The 15168-nt window shown below is 49.5% G+C and overlaps 1 long non-coding RNA gene across 2 annotated transcripts; it reads left to right on the plus strand.

Annotated features, from left to right (window-relative positions):
- Positions 1 to 1093: 1093 nt before the first annotated feature.
- Positions 1094 to 14892, plus strand: LOC114010930 (uncharacterized). 2 transcript variants are annotated; one of them, XR_008749497.1, is made up of 5 exons: positions 1094 to 2015; positions 6909 to 7056; positions 7896 to 8036; positions 12223 to 12343; positions 12693 to 14892. It is a non-coding gene; the product is annotated as an uncharacterized LOC114010930 (long non-coding RNA). The 2 variants fall into 2 exon arrangements; XR_008749496.1 differs by having other exon boundaries at positions 1096 to 2015; positions 12223 to 14892.
- Positions 14893 to 15168: the final 276 nt, after the last annotated feature.

Raw genomic sequence — 15168 nt, forward strand, 5'->3', positions numbered from 1 at the left:
CTCTCCTTTCCCTCTCTTGCCGGGCTAGTCGGCGTCTGTCAGCATAACCCCATCTCTCATTAGCGCCGAGGCAGAAGACGAGGCAGTACTGGGGCGATCTGACAGTTCAGGCCCTGGTTTTTACAGATTGCCTTTAGCAGCTGGACTTGTCAGACATTTTGGGTAGAAAGAGCAGAAATGAAAAATGGAGGAATCTGATTATGGCCATAAAATTCACCCAACCCCAAAAGGATGCATAGCTGCTCCAGAAACCCCAAGCAGATATTTTAAGGCATTTGCAGACGCGGGGGCTGATGAGGTTGCTGCCAGCAGTAATAAACTCCTGCGATCCGATCTCGGCGTACGCCCAGCCCCAGCCGGCTGTTTTATTTGGGTGAGGTGCGGAGGGCAGAAACTCTTTTTGTTCCATTTTCCCTCCCAATGACAGGGTCCGCACAGAAACCCAACAATTCAGGGCTCTTTTTAAATCTTAATTTTATTGCCATTCCCTTGGGGGATTGGCATGAGTGCAGTTTTCTGCACTCCTCGGGGTTTCTTTGGGGGACAACAGCGTTTTGAGATCTCAGGTTGTCATTACACAGCTATATTAGATAAAGCACTTAAAATGCTGCCTTTATCACCCAGAAGAAGCCGAGGTGGCCAGGTAATACAGGGATGCCTTGCTAAGCCGGTATTGCAGCGCCACAGCATCTGCTCCTCTGCCCCTCGCAAGCCAGCTTGGTCTCCTCCTGGAGGTGGGGGACTCAGAAAGCAGAGGCATTCTGTGTTCCTGGCCTGAATTTTACCTTTTACCGGAATTTTTGACAGCACGGACACAAGTTTGGCATTTTGCTGTGTTTCTGCAATGGGCAAACGAGGATGGTTTCAAGCTGGGGTTGAAACAGTGTGGGAGCAGATTTCTCCTCCCACCTCAAAACCTGGGCAGATATATCCTGAAAGCAGAGGGACGCTCCGACCCCAGGCACTCGTGATACCTGCACGGACACATAGATGAACATCGTACGGCCAGACAGGAGAGCGCTGAACCAGCACCAAACTCAGTTTCTCCACCGAGTTAGTTGGCGAGTGGTCACCTCTCCAGCTGGAGGTCAGACGCAACCGTGTAAAATGTAGACAATGAAGCTCACCAGGTTTGTAAACCGAGACCAGCACAAGGAGCTGTAAGACGAGGCTGCCTAAGCCAGAAACCTCATTCCCGAGAGCCCGACTTGGTCCGCCCTCAGTGACCCTGAGACAGCTAAACCTCCATTTAATCGTGAAACATCAGACCCTGCGTCCTTCCTTGGTCATCCCAGCCAAGGCCAAAGTGGCACAAGGAGTTTAATGCTGAGACTGGGTGAAAAATTTGTTTGCTGACCTGACAGAGGCTGAGGACGCTGGAAGGGGGAGAGCCAGGGCTGACATGGAGCAGTGAAAACCTAATGGCTTTTAGTGCTTCTCATTTATTTTTTCCAGTTACTTGGAATACTTTCTTCAAGGATTTTGTTTTCCTTTCTGCTTTATTGCAATTGCCTTTGATCGTTTCAAATTATTAACATTCAAAAATGAAGCATGTTTATCTCTTTCCAATATTCTTCACAGGTGTTTCCATTCAAATCTACCCAATGAACCCAACCTGAATTAAGTGATCTGACTAGGCACTTTTTAGATAAAAGCAAAGGCAAGGAGACATTCCTGCGTTTGCTGCTGCTCGCTGACACCCACCAGGAGCCTCATGCTGCTATTTCCTAAAATAATAGGAAATGGTCCCAAAGAATTAGCAGCTTCTCCAGCCAGACCCCTCCTGCCCATTTATCAGAGGATGCCCCGCTGATACTAGCAGCAGCAGAGCGGTACTGGTTCATCTCCTGTGGTTTACCTGCAGTTCATGAACAACCACTGCCGAAAGTAGTGCCCCCTCTGGCACACCTATCCTCACGGCACTGCCAATGCCCACCGCTACACCTTCACTGCCTTCGATCAAAGAGAAACACGAGGAGCAGTTTCGCTTGATCTGAAGAAAGCTTTTGACACAGGTAACTGTAGCATATTAATTAACAAACTTCAGCGCCAAGGCTCCTCTGATGCAGCTCTCACAGCGTTTCAAAGCTGCCATGCAGGAAGAGGGAGGGGACAGGGGTTGCCGTGCATGGGGAGGTTCATGCCTCTAGGTCCTGCACCATCGTGGAGACACAGTGTCCAGGCACAGGACCGGCAGCAAGGGTGGTGGGCTGGCGTGCCAGGAGGGGATGGAGCCGCAGCAGGCTGCAGCTGGGCATCCTCCACCCCCCCAGCCAACCTTGCCCTCGCATTAACTTGCAGCCCTGACAACCTGCAGAGGGGTTTCTCACTATGGTTTGGTTCTGTGAACTTTTAAGCAGATAGGAAAACTTGGGTTAGAGCAACCCACCTGCAAAATGCCTGCCTGGCTGTGGGGGCTGCCCAGCTCCCACTGCCCCACGTCCCAGTGTGGCTGCATCCATGTCTGGACTGGTCATGTTCTTGTGCTCCTGCAGAAACCTGAACCAAAGGAAAATGGGTCACGGATGATAGCAATGCCCCAATGCACAGCAAGAGCAGGCCATGGAAATCGGGTCAGCTTCTTCTGGTGTAAATCAACACTGCTTTGCTGAAGCTAGTGGAGTTAAAAGAGTGCAAGAAAGACCAAAATTAGGTCATCAGACGCACAGCTCCTTTTATGCAGCAATGTAACCCTCTTCCTCCTTATTACTACTCCTTTGCACAGTCAAGTAGGTCAAAAGTATCTCCTGTCAGGCAGCTGGATCCACTGAGGTAGCTCTGAAATATTCTCCAGATCAGCAGATATCAGGAAAAGGCATCCCTCTCCCCTCTCCCACTCTGGTCTCTCTGGTTGCCCATCTGAGCACTGGTCTGAGGGGGAGACGGGCGCTCAGGTGGGGGCTAATGAAGGGAGAGGACTAAAGCACCCAAAAAAAAAGCTAATTTCTAAATCTCCCATTAGTTGCACTTGCCTTCTGTGTAGGGTTTTGTCATGGGCTGTGCTTGCAAGGGACATCACAGACACAGCAAGGATCTGCTCCGGTGGCCCCCAGCAACCCCTCAGCCACCTGCGCTGGAGCCCGGTCCCCGAGCAGTGGCACACGTTACTGCAGAGACCCGCAGCCTTCCCGCACTGCTGGGGCTGGGGTGCCTTTTCCTTCCCCAAACCTGCTAGCCCAGCTAGCACGCTTGTCTGCAGTGAGCGGGGCAATGGCTCCTGTGTCTCTCTGCAGAGCCCTCTTCCCCACAGACCTATAGATACACATCTTACGTGCCTTGAACCAGTGAGACCAAAACAACTGCTTCACACCCACTGGAAAAGAAGCATAATTGAAACAAACTGGAAATAAGATTATTAGTGAAGCAATCCAGCTTCCTATTTTCATTCACCAGGAGTGGTGCCAAAAGGTAACTCTGAAGCCGGAGCAACTCTGCGGAGAACCGTGGTGCAGTCAGCAGAGCAGCACGGGAAGCACTAATGTGGGTGAGAAATGGTCTTGAATCACTGAACACGTTGTTCGAGCTGTAATGATTTTGTGATTCTGACTGAGAACTTTCTGCCTGAATCATAAAATAAATAAGGGTCCTGGAGCATCACAGTTTTGTACCAGCAGCCAAAGGAGATGAAATCATGAGACTCTGAAATCCAGAGCTGCTCCCAAGTTTGGCAACTCCCCTCTGCGGTGAGGAATGAAAGCCCTGTGCCAAGTCAGTCACAAATCATAAACAATCCCAGAAACGGTGACTTCTTCTCTCACCAGCCTTTTTCAATCTTCTCTTACTCTTCTCTTAAATCGCTCCGCATCTTGTGTTTGCCTTATCTCGTATCTATGCGGAGTCTCTAGTTGTCTTCAGACCATCTGCAGTAGGTGACTAACACATGTTAGCACCAGTTCTCCCACTGGGTGCCTATGGAAGAGGGATATGACAGGCTGGATAGTGAGGGGCCTGAATTGCTTATCACATGGAGATGTTATTGTAGTAACAACACCCACGTGAGACAGCGATAGTAGCAGCCAGAATTTGGTCTAACAGCAATAAAAATGAATAATATTAATTTCTGCAGTTATTTACCACTCACAGGCAAATTAGTCATCTCTTTGCCATACCTGAGACAGTAGATGCCACAAAATACCTTCAGTGCCATCTAGCTACTATGTTACATGAAGAGACAGATTTGCAGCTCGTGCTAATTGCCATAAGGCCCATCAGTGGCACGATGTCCTTTTGCACCAGCTGACGCTCTGCCCTCAAGGGTCTAATCAGTACGGTAATGAAAGCCACAAAGATAATTCTCGAGTGTAGAAAACTCCGCTGTAAATGGCTGCTTATCTAAAGTACGGCAAAGCAAATTCCTCAGAATGAAGGCTAAATAAATAAATAAATGCACACACCCAAAACCCACAGGATGTTTCCTTATACTTTTAAAGGCACTTCAGTATTGCCACCCTCTCTGAACATTGCCAAGGAGGAACAACAGCATTTTTTGCCTTTAGATTTTGTTTTATGAAGACATAAAGAAGCTGTGGAAAATAACTCCGTGGCTGTCTACATAAAGAAGCTGTGGAAAATAACTCCGTGGCTGTCTACTTGCCTCAGGTTTCATGCCCTGGCCATTATGGAGGTGCTTGAACTTGATGATCTTAAAGGTCTCTTCCAACCTAAATGATTCTATGATTCCAACTGATTCTACTGGAATACTCTGGTCTCTGATTGCGTGTTGTCTCCAGGACTGCTCGACTTTTGTAGAAAATACAATAGTCTCCATAAGCACATGGACACATTTTGCTGATGGTGACTTTACTGACTATCTGTGATGACTGCACCCATGATGTATGTCCACACCACAACCGAGCATATGTTCTGCCAGGCTGGTGGCACGCTGGGAGGCGGGTGGGTAGTGAGTGACACAGCAAGCACATACCTTTCCCTGAATAACTCCCACTGAACCGTCACTGTGTGGCAGTGAAAGTTATGGTGACCGATTGTCATGTGTAACATGGAGAAATGGAACTATGAACTGAGGGAGCCCAGCTGGGGCTGCCTGCATCAGGCTCTCGGCACAATGAGCAGAGGCTGCAAGATGCAAAGGAATGAGCTGGTGTTTCATTTTTTCCTCCTCTGGCCCAGACTGTGGACTGTTGCCACACAGTCTGGTGTGTCCTGGACCATGCAGAAAGCTAAGAAAAGCAAAACACAATTAATTTCAAAAAGAGGTTGTTTTTATGACATACTGTACTTTGGTGAGGTTATTCCATTTATGGTGTAATTTGTCCAGATAAAACCTGTCTAGAAATGACCTTATGGTCTGGGTATGGCGCTGATAGAGCACACACGTGTGCTTATGCTCTCACAATGTCAAACAGCAATGCTTGGCCAAGCATCAGCTCCACAGATGGAGCAGGCAAGTGGTCCTGCTCACTCTGTAGGTCTGACCCTCCACTGGGTGCACGTTCATGAGAAGGTGAAATCAGTCCCAGCAAGGAGAGCACAGGGATAGTCCCTGGCTGTGACAGCAGTGCACATCTGGCAGCGATGCCAAACCTGCTGATGGCAGTGAGACGTATGTCAGAAGAGGTTGGTGCCTGTCGGAGCATGGTGAGGACTTTCATCTCCTGCTTGGACGTTCTCACTACCTTAATGCGGGAGAGTTTATCCAGGCAAGACCAGGTTATCTCCAGGAGCAAACAGTGTTGACAATTTCAGGGAGCCCAGGCCAGCTTCTACCAGCTGACAATCTGTCTACAGCATCATGGTTTTTGGAGCATATTAGCAAGTGAAATTATTGCTGAGGAAGATACTCATCTTTGTACGGATGGACCTCAGCAGGATGAGGTGGGTCTTAAAAGGAGCATCCATATGGCACCCACCAGGAGGCTTTTGGTCGCCACTTCAGGCTTTCACTGTGAAAGGTAGATCCCAGCGTGGCAAAAGCTGGCTGTTCAAGCAGCAAAGGGTTCAGCCCTCAGGTGTCCCTCTGAGCTGGAATTACCATACAGACACTTAAATAAAAATGAGACTGGCATTCGAACCTGACACCACATCTCAATCCAGGCTTCGCTGATTTACACCAGCCAAAAAAAGAGACCTGACCTACAGGGCCAAACCTGGCCCATGGCTATATCCAGGCAGCTGCAGTGATTTAAGGGCTCTGTCAGTGACAGTCACCAATGGGTCTCATTGAAAGCCAGATTTATCTTGTAATCTGCACTAGGAGGCGTAAACTGCTACTGCTGCTCCCACACAAAATAAATCAGTCCAACGCAGCCGAGAGCTTGTAGCTATGAGCGTCAGCCCTCGCTCTGATTTATATGTCCTTACGCTAAAGTCAGTGGTGGCCAAACACTGGCAGAAACCTTCCCCTCTCACCTACGTGGTTGACACCTTGGGTTAACATCAGAGGGACTTTGAGAGCCAGGTGGCAACAGGGGTCAGCGTGGGGACCCGCCTGCTCTCTGAGCTACAGCCGGGCAGGTCTGTAAGGTCTCTGGGGCCTTCTGGTCAGGCTCACGCTCTAGCTGGCATCCCCAGGCTGCCAGGCCCTGCCTGGAGTTTCCCCATGCCACGGTGCTGTGGGCAAAGTGCAAATGAGTGGCATGGCTGTCCTGCCCGCGGACGGGGCTCCGCTTTGCTTGGCAAGGCGTGCGGGAATGCCTGAGCACGTGGGGTTAACTCAGCCTTTATGCTCACGGTTATTTTAGGCATCCTTCTCTGGTACTGAAACACAGGTTAGCAAAACTCAGGAAGAAGGATAGTAGCATAGTAACTGCTCACATGTAGTCACAGGGAATACATGCCTCTAATTCTTCACATCCTTACTGTGAGCTCATTTCAGCATCTCTCCCCTTTGGGATTTTTTCTTATCACAAAAAAAACCCCAAACCAGCATTCTTTTTTTTTTTTTTCAGTCCTGCACAGCAACAGACCTCCACCACTCTGTCGCTGCCCTGGCACACTCACTTTGGAGACAAAGCAAAACCCACAGGACACGGGTGAATGTTGAAGGCCACCTGGCAAAGGAATACTGGATTTTGGGAGCCACCCAGATACCCCTTGGTGAGTGCTACCAGCCCAACTGGGGACACAGCCATGAGCCACGGCAAGGGGCGATCCAGGGCCCAGAGGGAGGAGGGTGCTGTGCGCCTGGCTGTGTGAGGCGGGCTGGTGGCAGCCCACAAAAGCCCACACCATTGCAACAAGTCTTCAAGGGTTGTGCTGGAGCCTGCGCATTCCTGGGTGTCGGGTGAAGCCGCAGGGGTTTGGCAGCGCGGCCGCAGCTACGCCCAGTCCCTCCACAAATAGTGTTGGCAATTTCAAGGAGCGAAATAATGTCCTGGCACTGCCAAAAACCACAGTGATTATCGGCAGTGTAAGTAATCAAGTAAAAGCACTTTTCCACAGCCGAATGACCAGATTGTCAAGCATGCAAAGAGTAGTAGCTAAAATTGATTGCAGCTCACATGGATAATTTCTACCAGAATTACATTATTGTATTAAAACAGTAACGCATAATGTATGGCCGTGCATCTCTGCAATAAACATTTTGCATTTAATTTAGAAATCTCTGAGTCATTAGAAAAGTTCTCTCGCTATGCTGTAGAGACCTTTGTGGAGTCAGCAATAGCAGTCTTTAAAAAAACAAGTTAATGATGAAGGGAATCAGACAGATGTAAAATACCTGAGCTGGGAATGGGAGTGGGAGCCGAGCGCTATATGCGCACTTGCCCTGCATGCCATCCTGCGCAGGACAGCCCAGCCCAGGGGACCCGGCCACCCTGCCTTCGGCACCCAAACCATGCTGCTGCACCACAACACTCCACGGACTGTCAGGGAAGAGAGAAAGAGGCAATTTCCCAGAGCAGTTCAGTCAACCTAACATTTGAATGACCTTACAGGGTTGCCTTCATCTCTGCACTGGCTGCAGAGGAGACCACAGATGGGAAAGCTCCTGGAGCGGGTGCACGGGAGGCAGGAACACCCCGCGGCGGCCAGGAGGGAGCCATGAAGAAAGCGGAGGTCTGTGCTCTGCACTGAAGGTATGTTGCTGTGCAACAAGCTCGTAACAGCAGGGGAGAAATCCCTGTTTGATCCCGAAACTCTTGCATATGTTTAACTTCCATGGGAGTCAAATCCCTGGGCTGGATACCCTGCAACCCGGGTGAAATTGCCAGCTAGGTGGAGAGTTGCACCCAGCACGCACCCAAGGTGGCTCTTTGGCACTTTGTATGAGCTGTGGGCTGCTAGGCAGAGATGTCTGTAGTCACAACGTTTTACAGGAGGGAGATTCACTCTGTTCTACCTAAAAGTCACTCTCCATGTGCTGGTTGTCTCCTTCCCAGCGCACAATAACCCTTTGCATCTCCCAGAGGACTTTTTCCTTCAGTAGTAGGCTCCAAAGTGGGCACCGACAACACAAGGGAGCAGCCAAATGGATCTTATTGTTTGGATCCCTCCTCTGAGCCCTTTGTGCTGACAGCAGCTCGTGCAGTCTGCTCGCCGCTGCTCAGCAGGGTGGGTCAGCTGGACACGACAGCCAGCTCATCCAAAACGTGGAGCTCGGTGCTTGATTCAGTGTGAGAGCCGCCATCAGCTGGGGACCCAGGACTGAGTAGCCTGTGCGATTTTTTGTCATCTGAAAATGGGATGATCAAAATGCTGTTTGCAGGCAGAGGCATGGAACGTGGTCCAGCAGTGCTGCAGAGCGCTCAGCGGACTCGTAGGAAAATACAGGTCCCTGAAGTGAGTGTGCATTTTTCCAGAGTCAGCAAAAGCAGCCTACAGACATGAAGTTTATTATTTCTTATATTCATATACTCTTTAAACTGTTCTCTTTCTTTGATCCCCCAAGCTTTATATCCTTGAATTTTACTTGGTAGTCTTTCCTCTCTATGGACAAGGAAGGTTTTAGAACCTTTAGGATAACAAAAGCACTGGGAAAGAGAAAAGCAATGGAGTTTTCAGGTACTGTGCAGAATTGTACAATGGCAATTTGGAGATACAAGTGCTATTTCTAGCTGTGATGTTTCTCTGCCCTGGGACCAATTCCTCCATCACTTCTGCTTCCACCTCCATGGAGGGGTTCACACAGCCACTCTCTCTGCAGAGGCACTTATTATCCATCAAAGTACCTCACACAGTGCAAAAGAGGCATTTTCACGACAAATGTGAGGAACTGGAGATCTTTGTCATTATCTAAACATTAGTAGATTTAATATTTGTTGTTCTCAGCTTCTTGTCCAACAGCCGGTACAGCTCTCCATATAAAGACAAAAAAGTTGATCAATATTTAGCACAGCCACAGCATGCTGTTAATTCCTCCCTGAGAGGGGGGTTTACCAAAGTTGAATCCCAGGAAAAACCTGCAGAAATTATAGTGATTCCAGACTTTAGTGGACATTACTGGGAAACAGAGTGGCTGTACAGACTTCCCACCTCCCATCAGCTGCTAGCAACACAACGCACTTCACTCCTGAGATGCACACTTAGCTTTGGGATAAAAATAAGTAAAGGAAGGGAAGGAAAAAAAGCATAGTGATGATTTGTGTATAGTTGATTGGCACACTTGCTGACTCGTCAAGAAAGGCGGAGTGGCAGGGTCGATCCAGTTCAGCCCCTCGGCACGGGGCTGTGGCTTTGCCCCCTCTTCCTGGAAGATGCTGCTTAGTGAGGCAAGGGAGAAAACACAACAGGGAATAACAGCAAAACAGAGTGCAGTTCAGATAAGGACTAATAAAATGCAGTTCTGACATACAGAGCCTGTAGGCAGCTCCTGTGCATGGGCCAAAGCCTCACGTTAAATACATTAGTCAGAAGATGGGGATAATGATACTTTGCTCCTCCGTGTCTGAGGATGGAGGATGCCCGCACTATGCCTGCTCCAAGCGAGTAAACAGCCTCACCCGCCATCCACTGGTGTGAGGGTCTGCTTGGCTGAGAGGGGAGCTTTGCAGCCTGGGCATGAGCATTTTGCTGGTATTAATTATGATCACAATCAATGTGGTGCATGAGTCAGCAGGAATCTGTTTGGCCATGGCAGAAAAGGCAGCTTTGTGTAAACAAGTCCAGCAACAAGGCTTCCTCTCCCACCTGGGAAATCACCCCACCGGCAGGGCTAGGGGAGCCGCCTGGGACACCCAACGGCAGAGCTGCCTGGCACGTGGATTTGGTACCATCATATAGCTGTCAGTACCCGCAGCTCTAAGCAGGAACGCTGTGGAGGAGCCCTGGCTTTGGGGCACAGTGCGGCACAGGGGACCCTCACCCCTGGGGCTGCTGGGGTTGGGGCTACGTGCCAACACGTGGCGTGTGAACAGCCTCCACCTCCAGCCTGCTCAAAGCTGGGTTTTGGTGGCCCTGGTGTCTAACTTGGGCAATCAAAGTGTGAGTGCTGCGTGCCCTCACACAGCCCTCCTGAATCTGCGGGGTGGGAGCACCGTGGGGACAGGGCTGTGCAAGGGGAGGGGGCGGAGAAGAAAACAGAGATGTCAGTGTGTGTGCATGTGTGTGTGTGTGTGTGGCAGTTCAGCGACCACCTCATGTCCCTGCTTTGTTTATTTTGTGAAGTGTAAAACCGCATGGAAGATGTTGATGATATCTGAATGTTGAACCAAGTTAACCTCTCCTAAACAGATTATCTACTTCCTATTAATTTCTAAGAAACTTGGGCTCCTGTGACCAAGCTTCCTTTACAGCCATCAGTGAATTCTAAATTACAAACTGAGAGGACATAATTTTTTGTGAAGAATGCCTCCTGTGCATTTTGCGGGTTTGATTTAGCAGTAGGAAGACGACTCTGAAATATTTGAGTCCATAACAATTAATGAGGATATCCTGGGGTTTACAGCCGTATCAGAGTTCCCACCATGAGTTCCCTTTGTTTTTTCGCACTGTTGACAAACACAAAGGTTGCGTATCTTTACACTCAGTAATTGTCTCCATGTTCACGATAACTGTACAGAGATGCACTGTTTTTCAAGATCCACAAAAGGGCTTGACCTATAAAATTCAATTTCAAATGGTAAAAATCCCCTGGCCACCATAGACACTGGTGACAAACTAATGTGTTATGTTCCATAACGGTCTGTTTTGAGTACTGGCTTGACCTGTAAGTGTTCTAGATACAGCCTGACTAAAATGGGTTTTATTATTTTCCATTAGTGCCTGCCGCAAGAAAATCAACTGGCAGTCCACAGGGGAAATAAAAGTATTTGCCTCCTCTAGATAGCATCTGCTGCAAACGTAAACGGACCCTTTCCCAGCCCTCTCCTTCCTACAGTTTCCTTCCAGCCCTCTGATGTAATCAAATTTCCCAAGATTTGTGCTTTGGTTGCAAGCCCTGAGGCAGGGCGAGGGCAGAAGATGCTCCTCGACCCTGCAGGACCTGATGCTCCATCAAACCCCTGGCCCGGGAACTGGTCAAGGAGAAGCACTGTTGTCGTGCTGAACCGTGGCCATGCCGGAGGAGGAGTGGGAGTGCAGCCAAGCGGCATTTCCCATGTTTGCAGCTGGACTCTCTGAGATCGGGAACTTTCTTTTTCCCTCTACACTACGCTTGCTCACACTGCTGTGCAGACCCACGCTCCCAGCATATTCCCATCAGGATTTCAGGCAGACCCCCGTGTTGCGCGAGCACGTGGCTTCGTGCAGGCACCGCAGCCAGGGCTGGTGGCATGCCCTTCCTGGACTCATCCGTACGCAGGCACTGCGGCCACACAGGGTACCTCTCCCGATGGGGACACCGGGCAGCTACAGCCTGGCCCTGCCTGCCCCAGGAGGAGCACGGGCCCCTCGGGCCCTCCTTCCACCTGGCTTTTTCTGCCCCTCCCCAGAGAGAGCTTCCCAGCAGTGCCCACCAAGCTCCTTTCATTTCCCAAAATTTCGTTCTCTTTTTAAGGCAAATTATTCAGTTAAAAAAAATCCCCCAGCATTAAAACCTGTCTCACATAGTCTTGTCTCAGTAAAACAATGACATTTTCCCCTCTTTGATGCTCAGATCTAGCTCTGCAGGAAATTTTACTACCATGACTCTTTCATCTCTCTCCTGGTTTGAAGATAAATGATCTTTGGACTCTTCTGGACCTGCATAAATCACAAAAGCAATCTACTAAGAGAGCTGCCTGTGGCATCGACTTCAGCTGGAATTGAAAAGGACAGTCAAAAATATCCATAGTGCTTACACAAGGAGTAACAGAGCCAGGGTAATCCAATGTTTTCTCCTTTCAGCAAGCAGGACCACGGCATGGAGAAGAGGACAATAGTGGGACCATGTCCCTGGGGGGATGGCGGCCCCGAGTTGCCATCCTCAGAGCCACTGGGGATCACTGGAGAGAAACCACAAAACCAGGTGACTTCTGAGGACATGGGACTTGCTTCCAAAGACAAACAGGTCCTGGCACAGCCTCCCAGGCCACTGAGTTCAGTCCTGGGTGTCCGAGGTGTGTGACACCACCCCTTCGCGAACTGTTCCCAGCTCTGCCTGCAATCTGGGGAGGGGCTGCCCCTCATTCAATCTCTGATCAAAAGGCCGAGCTCAGAGAGGTGGCACCTTTGGGGATCAAGGCTGGGGTTTAGGAGAGGCAGCTCACCTTGTATTGCAAACCGGTTTCAGCCTTTACTGAGAGTTTATATGCAGGATGGACAAATTCAAATGGTTGCTGCTCTGTCAGTCTTGGCATCATCTTTTCTACTCACAGAAACTCCCTGAACGTCTGACATGATGGAGATGACAACGGAAGCACCAGAAACTTGGCTTGGGAGTGGGGTGACAGCCTCCGGGCAAGACCTCTCCTGCATGTAATCTCCATGAGAAACCACAGGGGAAGAAGGGCAGCACGTGGCCCGGGGAAAAGCGGGTGGTAAATCTCACATGTCTCACTTAAGGCTGATTTGGCAAACCGGAGAAGGGAGCATGTGGGGAAAACATGCTGTCCCCTGAGCTTGCTTGAGAGATGGATATGGGATGGGCAACGATGGCCGCCTCACAACCTGCCACAGCAAACATGGCTTCAGCTGCACATGGAGTAGGGTGCTAACGGGAATGTGGTGCTTGCCCTGGGATGGGCACCGAGGGACGGCATACGCCATCCCTTGGTCCCTGGCCCAGGCCACTGGCAGGTTGCAGCTGCAGAAAATGCTGCTCCAGCAAGCAACTGCTCCTGGGTGACTTGTGCTTTTCCCCGGGTGGAAAGGTGGGCTGCAGGAGCTATTTTTGCATCTCTCCTCACTTTCACGCAATTGCAACCGAATACCACAAGCCCCATCAGCCCTGAGCAGAGTGCGTGGCATTGCTAATGTAAAGCACTGTTTGCTTGCAGGCAAGGAGACGGGGTTTCTCAGTTCTTTTTTGTTTTCCTTAACCAAATTTTTAATGCTCTATTTGCCAATTAATTGTGTTGCTCATCACTCCTTGCAGTTTGGGAACATCTGCCGAGATCATTCACGCTGCGTTGCTCCCCACTGAAGTGTTGCTCCCCATTAACAAAGGCGTTATCTTGAAACTGGATTTAACATAGACCCCCGTGACACTCTGCTCCTCCCAGTCTGATACAGCACTTCATGATCCTGTTTCCAGTCGTAAGATTATGATCCACAGCAAAATCATTTCAGTGCATACACATGCCCAGCTATTCAAATAGCTTTTTACAATAAAGCATCACCATCCAGTACAGTGACCACTCCACCAGGGAGTTAGCAAGCAACCTTGATGTGTGACAAGCAGCACGTGGCGGCTGGGATGCGGGGACACCTGGCATAAAGCAAAACAGATGATGCCCTCTATTCTTGCTCCATCTCGCGTGGTGTTGCATGGGCATCCCTCACTTTCCCATCTGCTTTATCCAACTCTGATCACCTTCATTTAACAGGTAGAGAAACAGGAGCCAGTATGTGCCATGAGAGGTGGTTTTGGGAATAATTCTGCTTTTTTCTATCATGGAGCTGCAAACAGAAGCAGCACCTTTCTCCAAGCTCTAAGCCCTTCTCCTGGGATAATGAAATCAGTAACTCAAAGCTCTCCATGCAAATTTAGGGATTCCTTTGCTAGGATATCTTTACCAAAGCCTGTGAAAGTCAGGCCTGATTTTCATAGCTGCTTGATTTTTCCCCCCTCTCTTTTCTGACTTGGAAAAACTTGGAAGTGTTTGTGTGGCATTTTCCACATGTGGAATTACTGACCTAATTTTGGGTTCTTCCATCCTTTTATTTTGGTACAGCCAAATAACAGCCTCTCGCCACAGTGCATTTGTGGGAAACGCCAAAGGGACGTTAGCCCAGAATGAGACCTTGTGAGCAGGATGAGGACAGTCAGGGAAAATGGCCTGAAAAGCGATGGATGGAAAGGCAGGAGGAGGAGGGATGAACAACTCCACTTCAGTGGGGTGTTGCACGCGTGGAAGGGAAAACGCTGACCATGACATTTTGCTCTCTTCAAGACTGATTTCTTTACGTCTTTGTGTCCCTGCTGACGCTGTGGTCCCCGGGACCACTGGGCTCCACGGCTGACCCCCGAAATTACGTTCTCCCAGTATCTTCCCGTAGCACATGGAAGGAATTTCCTGTTCTGCTCACCTCATGAGGAGGTGGCAAAAAGGCGGGGGAGGATTTTCAGCTTCTGAGAGATTTGCACTATAAAATAGAGGGACTTACACGAAACAAAACCTATGGGAGTCAAGGGAGGCTTGCTTGGGCTCCTGTATGTGACATATTTGTTGAATGCTACATAAAAATATGTAACTCTTTTTGTGCCAGTGCTGTGGAAATTCAGAGCAGACTCTCACCTGCTGCAAATCAACGGATCAGAAAAGATCTGCCCTCTGTGTAGTGGATCGAACTTCTCTGGCGGAAGAATATGATAAATCTACCAGTCCATGCCCACAGGAACGGTAAGTATGCAGGACACAAGCTACACACATGACACACACAGCCCATCCCTTCTCGCCTGTGCGTTCCCCAGGGCAGGACATATGAGGGTCTTTGAAACTTTTGGTGGCTTCACTTGCCCAGTACCAAATTTTAGGTCCTGAAAAAAGCACGTTGCAATGCAGAAGAGAGGTGTGAGCTGACATAACCAGCCCCATATTTTGACATATTTTTTCACCCAGAACAGGGGAAAAACAGTGAAGGTCAACGTGCTCCATGAGCCCCCCGCGATGGCTGGACCCCCGCTCTGTT

This window comes from Falco peregrinus, chromosome 12, assembly GCF_023634155.1.
Source record: "Falco peregrinus isolate bFalPer1 chromosome 12, bFalPer1.pri, whole genome shotgun sequence".
Taxonomy (NCBI): Eukaryota; Metazoa; Chordata; class Aves; order Falconiformes; family Falconidae; genus Falco; species Falco peregrinus.